This window comes from Chenopodium quinoa, unplaced genomic scaffold (genome assembly GCF_001683475.1).
Source record: "Chenopodium quinoa cultivar QQ74 unplaced genomic scaffold, ASM168347v1, whole genome shotgun sequence".
Taxonomy (NCBI): Eukaryota; Viridiplantae; Streptophyta; class Magnoliopsida; order Caryophyllales; family Amaranthaceae; genus Chenopodium; species Chenopodium quinoa.
This window is the reverse complement of record NW_018744304.1, coordinates 3,611,706-3,620,741: the sequence shown is the minus strand read 5'-3', so window position 1 is coordinate 3,620,741 and position 9,036 is coordinate 3,611,706. Positions and strand designations below refer to the sequence as shown.

The 9,036-nt window shown below is 33.7% G+C and overlaps 1 long non-coding RNA gene across 1 annotated transcript; it reads right to left on the bottom strand.

Annotated features, from left to right (window-relative positions):
- Nucleotides 1–1,040: 1,040 nt before the first annotated feature.
- On the bottom strand, nt 1,041–8,812 carry LOC110695653. The gene is made up of 3 exons (XR_002506157.1): nt 8,602–8,812; nt 4,369–4,640; nt 1,041–1,320 (listed from the first exon to the last, which is right to left on the bottom strand). It is a non-coding gene; the product is annotated as an uncharacterized LOC110695653 (long non-coding RNA).
- Nucleotides 8,813–9,036: the final 224 nt, after the last annotated feature.

The following is a 9,036-nucleotide window of genomic DNA, read 5'->3' as shown; positions in this document are numbered from 1 at the left end:
GTTAATTGAAAGTTCGGACTAAAATGAGAAGATTGTTAAAAGGTAGGATTATTTTTGTCAAATTTTCCTATTATAAATACTTATTTTATTTACAAGAAGCATAAAAAATATAGGGTATAACAGAGAAAAAGTGATCGGGGTGGGGACAGTTAGCGGTCAGATTAGAGAAGAGAGAGCGGTGATGGGTTTGGCCAACGACTAGGGAGGGAAGAGGGGTGGGTTTTTCAGCCAGGAAGGGGTGGGTTTATTGCCGGCTATTCAGGGAGGGAAAAGTGAAAGGGGCTAGGGTAGGGAGGGAGAAAGAGAGAGAGAGAGAGAAAGAGAAAGGGGTCAGAGTGGATTTGGCCGGCATTTAGGGAGGAGGAGTTTGGTCGGCGGTGGGGAGGGGGCGGGGGGTTGGTCGATGGTGGCGGAAAGAGAGGGAGAGATTGGTGACTGTGGGGGAGAGATAGAGGAGTCGATGTTGAGGGAAGGGGTCAGTAATAGGGGATTAGTCAGGTTTGGTTTGCAGTGGCCAGCGGGTAGGGGTGTTAATGAATAGAGCCTTTCATGAACTGTTCGAGACTCGCCTAACCTACCTAGGCTCGATCTCGGCTTATTAACACCCCTACCAGCAAGGGCAAAGGGTTTTTTTTTTAGAAAAAAAAAATTATTAATTGTTTATAATAAAAATTTTAGTGTTGAACATATTATGACATGTGGCATAATTAACCCAAACATCTGGTTACCCTCTAAAACCAACACATTATGACTCTTGGAGAAAATACCCTAAAAAAATCAACTTATTCTTAGTTAATCAAAAAGTTGACTTATAAATGACAAATAATCCTTAATTAAATAATTTGTTTGATGCCTTTAGATATATCAATGATAATTACGAACGCAGGTTTTGGCATTTATAAAATGGAAGAAAGATATGTCAAAGAAAAAAAGAAAGCAAAAAAGGGAAAAAATCATTTGCCTTTTTTTGTGAGCACAATTGCTTTGACGAATCTTCTAAATAAAGAATATTGCATGGACAATTTTTCTGGGTCGCTAGATTTTACGAAAATGCAACTTCTATTGCATGAATATAACTTCATTACGTCACTTCACCATGTCCAAGATCTTTACAAAATTGTGAATCAAAAGCATTTACATTGAAGCTTCTATTATGTATAGTTGCCATAGTACTCGGATGCCTTATAATTTTAGGTTCATTCTGCTGACAAATACAACAATTTACGAGGAAATAGACCGGAACCCAGAAGACAGCACCAATGATCACCGGAATTCTTATTCTGAAAGGAACCACAGTTGAGATATAACAAAGAATATTACCTGCAGCCACAACACCAACCAGTGTCATCAACAGTCAAATGGTGGTCTCCCAAAAGCACAAGATTATATCATTCCCACTAAGTTACAGTCATCATTCATCAGAGTTAAACAATTCAAAAAGCATTAAATGAAAAATAGGGCACCAAAACAAACTGCATTACAATCAATTAAAAATCAAAAAGCCTAATTAATTTTTGGTGTTTTGGATGCCATAATGCGCAACATAAAATCTTATTCTAGTGTCCATGGTAATGGAGCAACATCTCCAAAGTAGATGTGAAAAGGAGATATCTAACCATGGACATTGGATTTCCTATAAAAGAAAAAATAAAAATAAAAAAAAACCATGGACATTGGAATAATACTTTCAAAAGTACCACCATTTACTACTGCATATCAAGCAGGTCATAATTTCTTAGTCTATTTTAATTTATCAATCTTGTATTACAGCCACAATTCCCAATTTCATATTAAATATGGAGGGGGGTGTTGGAAACAGCACTACTGCTAAACAAACCCACACTTGTCATAATAGCCAAACCCAAACAACATATAATATGTTAAGAACATTAAGAAACGAAAAAATATAAATATGTTAAGAATATCAAGAAACAGAGAAAAACGGAATTAATAAAGAACATCATGATATAGAGGTAGAATAGTATTAAGAGATGTTTAGGTATAACTAACACAACGTTCAAAATAATTGGATACCTTAAAAAGCAGAACAATTTACCATCCTTTTAAAGTTATGATTAATGGAGTCATCTAATGCAAAAGTCTTGGCCAATAGCTATTAAAATATACTATTAAGCGTCTTTTTTCCTAATTGTGTGTGCCTATTTCCTAAATTAAAAAATAACTTTAGACCATTACACCCTTATTTCCCTTTTTATTTCTCATTATATCCTAAGATTCCCACCAACTAATCATATGTGTCATTAATGCTTGTACTTGCACAAATGAAATAAACAAACAAAAAAAAAATGAGATGTATGACAATAATGTCTTTTTAAGATTTATTCAATTTTACCCAATTGTCTTAATTCCCGTGAAATATTATAAACAAGCACTAAATTTTGGGACCGAGGGAGCATATTTTAAAATTTAGAGGCATAATTAAAAAATTGCACCACCCAACTTGTTTAAAACAGCCCTGTTTGTATTAACATGTATATTCCATTTATATCTAGTTTTCATATTCATTTATACATACAGAATTAAAAAAATTCAGCAATAATAACCAAATGAAATTAGAAATATATGGTACAAGTTGAATTTTTCTACCCATTATGCAAATAATTTGCAGTACATACATCTCTAATATCCAGTGAATACATTCTTACATTTGAGACTATTACACACAACAAAAAACATAATTAACCCTTTCACCCTCCTATGTGTTAGTTTATTTAGTATCTTCAAAAACAATCCTAAGAGCTTTTCTAAACAATAATGTATATCCAACAGTTTTCCTAGAAGAGTCTTACACTTGAGACTATTACACAACAAACAACATTATTAACCCTTTCACCCTCCTATATGTTAATTATTTAGTATCTTCAAAAACAATCTGAAGAGCTGTTCTAAACAGTAACGTATATCCAACAGTTTTCCCAGAACTAGCCTCTAAACTTAGCAAAAAAAACCTCTACAAACTACTCTATATCAGCCATAATTCTTGAAAAAAAATATTGCTTCAGGGCTCTCCTATTATTCAAAAAGTAAAAATACTGGAATAAAATTAAGTAAAAAAAATATATATTTTTTTAAATAAAAAAAAGTACAAAATATATAATTTCATTTAGGTATTTTAGGAAATTTTAAGCACTTTGTAGTATGGTAGACAGAATTGTTTTAGGAGCAGTGCTGTAACACTATAGTTTGTTTTTAAGAAAAACGTACAAAATATATAATTTCATTAAGGAATTTTAGGAAACTTGAGGCACTTTGTAGTATGGTAGACAGAATTGTTTTAGGAGCAGTGCTGTAACACTATAGTTTAAAGATCTCTTTTTTATGTTCCTCAATATAAAAACCTGGTCTATTTTTATCAGTAAGCATAGAATTCAGATAAATACATTTCTTGAACATTTTCATAAGATAACATTCCATATCCAAGGAAAAATTTGGGTAATGAATATATTTCAGTCTTCTAGATTAAGCTCCTGATATATATCCACTTCACAATAAGTCAACTACTCAAAATGGTCAGTATTTAAAGCTATGGACTTGATTAAGAATGGTCAGTTTTCCATTAAAGAAACTTATAAGAAGATCGGAGGTTCTTTCCCAACCCATGGTTCAGAATTCTTAGTCTCAATAAAGCCACTCCAAGGATTAAATTTATTGCTTGGTTGGCACTGTAGAGAAGGTTCGTGACTCATGATAAATATCTGCAATGGAAAATTGCTACAAGCAATATTTGTGGCCTTTGTGGTTCTGTTCCAGGATCTGTTGAGCACCTATTTTTCAATTGTTCCTATTCTGCTGCTTGGTCTCAGGTTCTGATTATGCTGAAGTTTCATAGACCTGTAGCTGGTTTTGATAAGGAAAATGCTTGACCAATGAAGTCTGGGAAGAAAAGTAGAGACAAGCATAGGTTGTATTTGATTTTTTGTAGAATCAATTTATCAAATCTGGATTCAGAGGAACAAAAGGTTTTCAAAGATACATGTGAAACCTCAGCTGCTGTTTTTCATAGAATTTGTTTAATGGTTGCTTATAGATCTAATGACTGTCAGAAGAAGCTAATCTGTATTTAGCTGTTTTGTTTGCATATAATTACTTTTATCTTCCTAGAAGGTAGGAGATTATTAGTGCTGATGCTTCAGTGTTTCTTTGTGGTATTTTTGTAAATGAAGTTAGGTTGTAATTGTTCTATCTTGGTAAGAAAAATTCTCTGTTTAATTTGCCAAAAAAAAGGATAAATAAATAAAACTTATCAAAATTAAGTACCAAAAATACCCCAAAATCAGAAGCACAATAACTCAGGTAATGGACAAAACACTCAATTGCAGAGAACACAAAAGCAATTTAGCAACACACCTGGGACTCCACAAGTGACATAATGCACACTCAATCTCTGAGACCCAGTTCCACCTCAAGCTCATCATCTTCTTCAAACAACTTTAGAAGACGGGCATATTGTTCCTCTCGTTTCTTTTTCTGCCATAGCTTGAAGAGGAAAAAAGAAAAAAGCACCACAGCTGCAACAACAATGCATATGATAGCCACCTTGGTCCCAGTACCACTATTGTGAGTTTTAATCGCACCATCCTTGCTATCATTTTTGGAGCTTGGCTTGTCATTTGATAAACCTAATAAAAAGGAAGTCAATAAATAAAGAAAAGCAAAAGGGAAATGCATGTGTCCCTCAAAAAAAAATTTGTTGTCGACCAGGTGGAGGAAGTGATAAAACAAGCACATGTGATTATGCTGCCATGTGGAAAAACTTGAAGGAAAGTATAGTAATAACTAGCTGAGCTTTTTTAATAATTTTAAGCCAGAAAATATCCAGTTACATTAAATCACAAATATTTTGTGATTTTAAAGGTTACAAACTCTAATATTAATATATTTTACCTTTTTACTATTCCCAAAGAGGGTATGAAACATCCAAATTTCCAAGCATCCATAAAACAATTAAAACAATATGAATAAAATTTTCTCAAATTAATAAACATGGCACTCATGCCAGCAAACACAGCACGGAAAAAGTGAAATCCGCGATGAAAGAATTAAAACCTTGTTAAATTCATTCTCTGGTTTCTACAGTAAAATAAAACAAGTGTCAAGACCCTATAATCAATTTCAAAAATGACTGAAATATATATATTTATATATATTTTTCCCCAGATTGAAAGATACTGCTTAACAGCTTAAGTTTATACCTAAGGGAGAAACTGCAGGAGGAAGTGAAAATAGGATTTAGTCTTGTGTTACACTAAATACAACCAAAACCTACAGCCTGAAATGCAATGACATGTAGAGACAAGCTCAGAATACCTTGCACCATGCAATAGCCACCACAGTTACGTGGTACTATTCTTAGCTCACAAAATACCAGCATTTACTTCCATCAACCACCACCCATCTAAGTCCACAAAAAACCTAATGTATCTTGGCAACAAATTGCTAGTTCTTGATCTGCTCCATAGTAGTAGAAAGAGAAAACCGCTTTGACAAGTTGGGTGTAAAATGAAAAGTCAAGTCAAAGTTACTAAAAAAAATAAAAAAAAAAATAAAAAAAAACCTCTGCCAGCCAAATGCTTTATGAAAATTAACAAAGAACAAGGAAATAAAAGGCTAACAGACATTGATTCAATGAATAGGAAAAATAAAAGGTGAACTCTTAACCAGCTTCTTAAAATTAGATGGAAAGATTCATACCTATACCATTCCAAATTCTATCCAATGTGCAGTTACTAAAGAGCTTGTCGTTAAAAACTGTACTCCGCACTATTTAGCAAGTGCAAGGTTGGCTTTCACACAAGATCCTAGACCGTTTTTGCCTTTATTTTAAGAAATATAGGCAATGAATTCCCCTCATAGCTCCAAGTTCAACTCTACAAGGGTATGATATCAATCTTCAAGACCCGCCCCCACTGAACTCCGCCTCCCTCTTTCCCACCAGAAAAAGATAAAAGAAAAAAAAAAAAAAATAGAGAGAGAGAAAAGTAGGTCACTTCATATAATCATATCTCACCAAGTTGCTCATTTGCACATGTTAAAAGACTATTAAACTAGATGAAAGATAGCTAGGCCTGGGAAACATCATAGTTCTGAATATGTCAAATGAGAAACTATTTTGTACTTCCAAATATTAATTTCCGCAATACTAGTAAGGAAACAGTTGGCCTAAAGGCCATAACTCTAAGTGCAATTCATGGAAAAATTTAATGGTTCAAGCTGCTCAACACCCTCAACCCAAGTCCCCAACTTCCTAGAAATGCCAATGCAATGCACATATGTGCATACATTAATAATGAGATTAATGACAACAATGGTTTTTGAGCTAGCCTAGGCATGGAGAAGCTGACATGAACCACAGCAATAAAGAGATTAAAGGCAGCAATGGTTTTTGAATAATTAAAATACAATATAGCAGCTTGTAAGAGTTTTCCCATTATCTCAACAAAAACAACATCCTAAAGCCCATTTACAAACTATTAAATATTTAATTAGCATGCTAGTAACACAAAAATACTAACTATCCTTTAAACTATTCTTATTATTGCCAAAATTCACATCTGTATTGACATGAAATTAACACCAAATCACAATCAAATTGTTTAGAAACTATAATGACCTAAAAAATGCCAAATTTATTGAGTGCCTATACAATTGGCATTTATAATATCTAGTTAAAGCAATTTTTATGTATGCGTGTCCTCCAAGAGTGTACCACGCTCCAGTTGACAATAAGAGGATGCTTGGATTCTCTAAAATATTAATAGGTAAAATTTAAAGGGGTCGTGAAAATGTGTGTGTGTGTGTGTGGAAAAAAAACAACTCTATTCTGTAAAATACTTTGCAAACCATGGTAATAAAATTCCAATTGAGATTTGTGATATAGACATGGAGAGAAAAATACCAATTTTACAATTAAAATATCTACAATTCTACATGATAAGCAAAATCCAACCTTGAGGTGATTGAATTAGCAATGGAGATTTTCTAAGCAAAATACAATCAATTAAAACTATGTTACTCGGACTCTCCATTTTACCTCAATTACCCGTGTTGGACCCTCAAACACTCGAATATGGGTATAATACTTAGACACTTTATTTTAGTTCAAAAATATATTTTTTCACAAAATAGGCGAGTGGGACAGTTGGACAAGTACACATGTCGGACATGGGTACCCTATTCCGAGTAACATAGAATTAAACCACTTTAGGGTATTAAACAAAATTTAGCCCACCTAGCCTACACCGGTGGCAAGATCATCAAGTTTTGAGAGAACGGGAGGACAAAGATTGAAGTTAGAAAAAGGGGAAGGAGAGACTGAAAGTGGTGGAGGTGGTGGGGATGGAGGAAGAGTAAGACTGGGAGGAGTGAGATGAATGATTAGAAGAGAAAGGAAACAAATATGAGAGAGGATGATTGTTCAAAGGAGAAAAATTACTCTTGGGGAGCATGGTAACTATTATTCTTATTATAAGGGGAATAAATTTCCCTTTAATAATTCTATTAAACCAAACCATTCAAAACATCAGAAATTTATTTTTCCCTCTTTAAACTTCTCCTCCCCAATTATAGGCAATCCACGCAAAGTAGAGGGAGTGGACAGTAGCTACCAGGACCCCAAAACTGACAGCATTAAAAGCTGTCCTCCATCTTTGATTTTAACAGACACACCAATATATATATACATATATATATATATATATAATTAAATTGACAATGATGAAGACAAAATCAATTCAATAAAACCTCCATTCCCTAAAACATACTGCTTATTACAACAATCTTTAAAACTGAAGTCCATGTATTGGCAAGGTGCCAGAGCACAAAAATTATATCCTTTCATTTATTGATCAGGTAAGGATAGCTGTGTGGAACGGATGAGAAGAGGAGCTCAGAGCTCCCTTCTTAGTGCGCATAGGATATATTGAATCTACTATTCGCGCTGGGGTGCACTACTGTGTCACAAATCTAGAACATGGTGTAGTAGCGCACAGATAACAGAATAATTTCGGAAGTGAATAGATAGAAATCTCTGCCACACCATTCTTTGGTAACCCTTCATGCCAAATCATTTAAATAGTTGATAAGCAAATGATACATGATCAATGAAATAATATTGTGTACGTCTCCAAAACCACCAACAAAACGCGAAACCAGACACATAGTCAGCTTATCGAATGTAATTGCATCCAACTGAATTACCATCGTTAAAGCAACAAAACAATCCAACTAACAGATCAAAAGCCTATTGAAGAAACGTAATCATCAGAAATAATGCATAAAAAGGCTAATTTCTCAACATCTAAAAGGATGAGCCATAAAAATTAAATTTTCAAGCAAGATCCCTAAAATCTAAATGAAACATGCATATACTCAACACATTGTCCTGCTCTTACCCATGGCATTGTCTCAAACATCATAAGAAATTAACCACCAAAAACAAGAAACAATCAAAATAAACTATAAAATTTTAGCAAAATTAGGTTTACAAACATGAAAACAATCAAATTGGAAGAAAGGAAATAATCTCGTTAAAAAATAATTCAAGATCAAAGAAACTAAAGAGAGAGATCTGCAAGCACAAACCTGTAGAAGAGTGAAGAAGGAATGAAGATAAGAAAACGAGAAGTCGAAGCGATCTCGCAGTGGAAATCTCAGGCATGGCTTCCTTTGGTAGCTTTGGTAACAAAAATGTTCTCTCTCTCTTTCTATTCAAGGGAAAGGTTGGGGCGACGAAGAGTGAGTCAAATATTTTGGGCAAATGCAACTTGACAACTTGTGCTCGCGGTTTTCTTCTAATGTACTTCGGAATTTAAAGGGCAATATCATTAAGGTCTGCTTCATTCCACCTACAGAAAAAAAAATACTCCGTACTCTCCCCTTCGTGTTTTAATAAGTGTTAAATTTATCAAATGCGGTCGTGTTTTAATTAGTATTGTAATTTTCTTTTGGACAAAAAGTTAATTTTAATATTATATATATATATTTTTGGTAACTAAGAAATATATTAAAATCAATCAA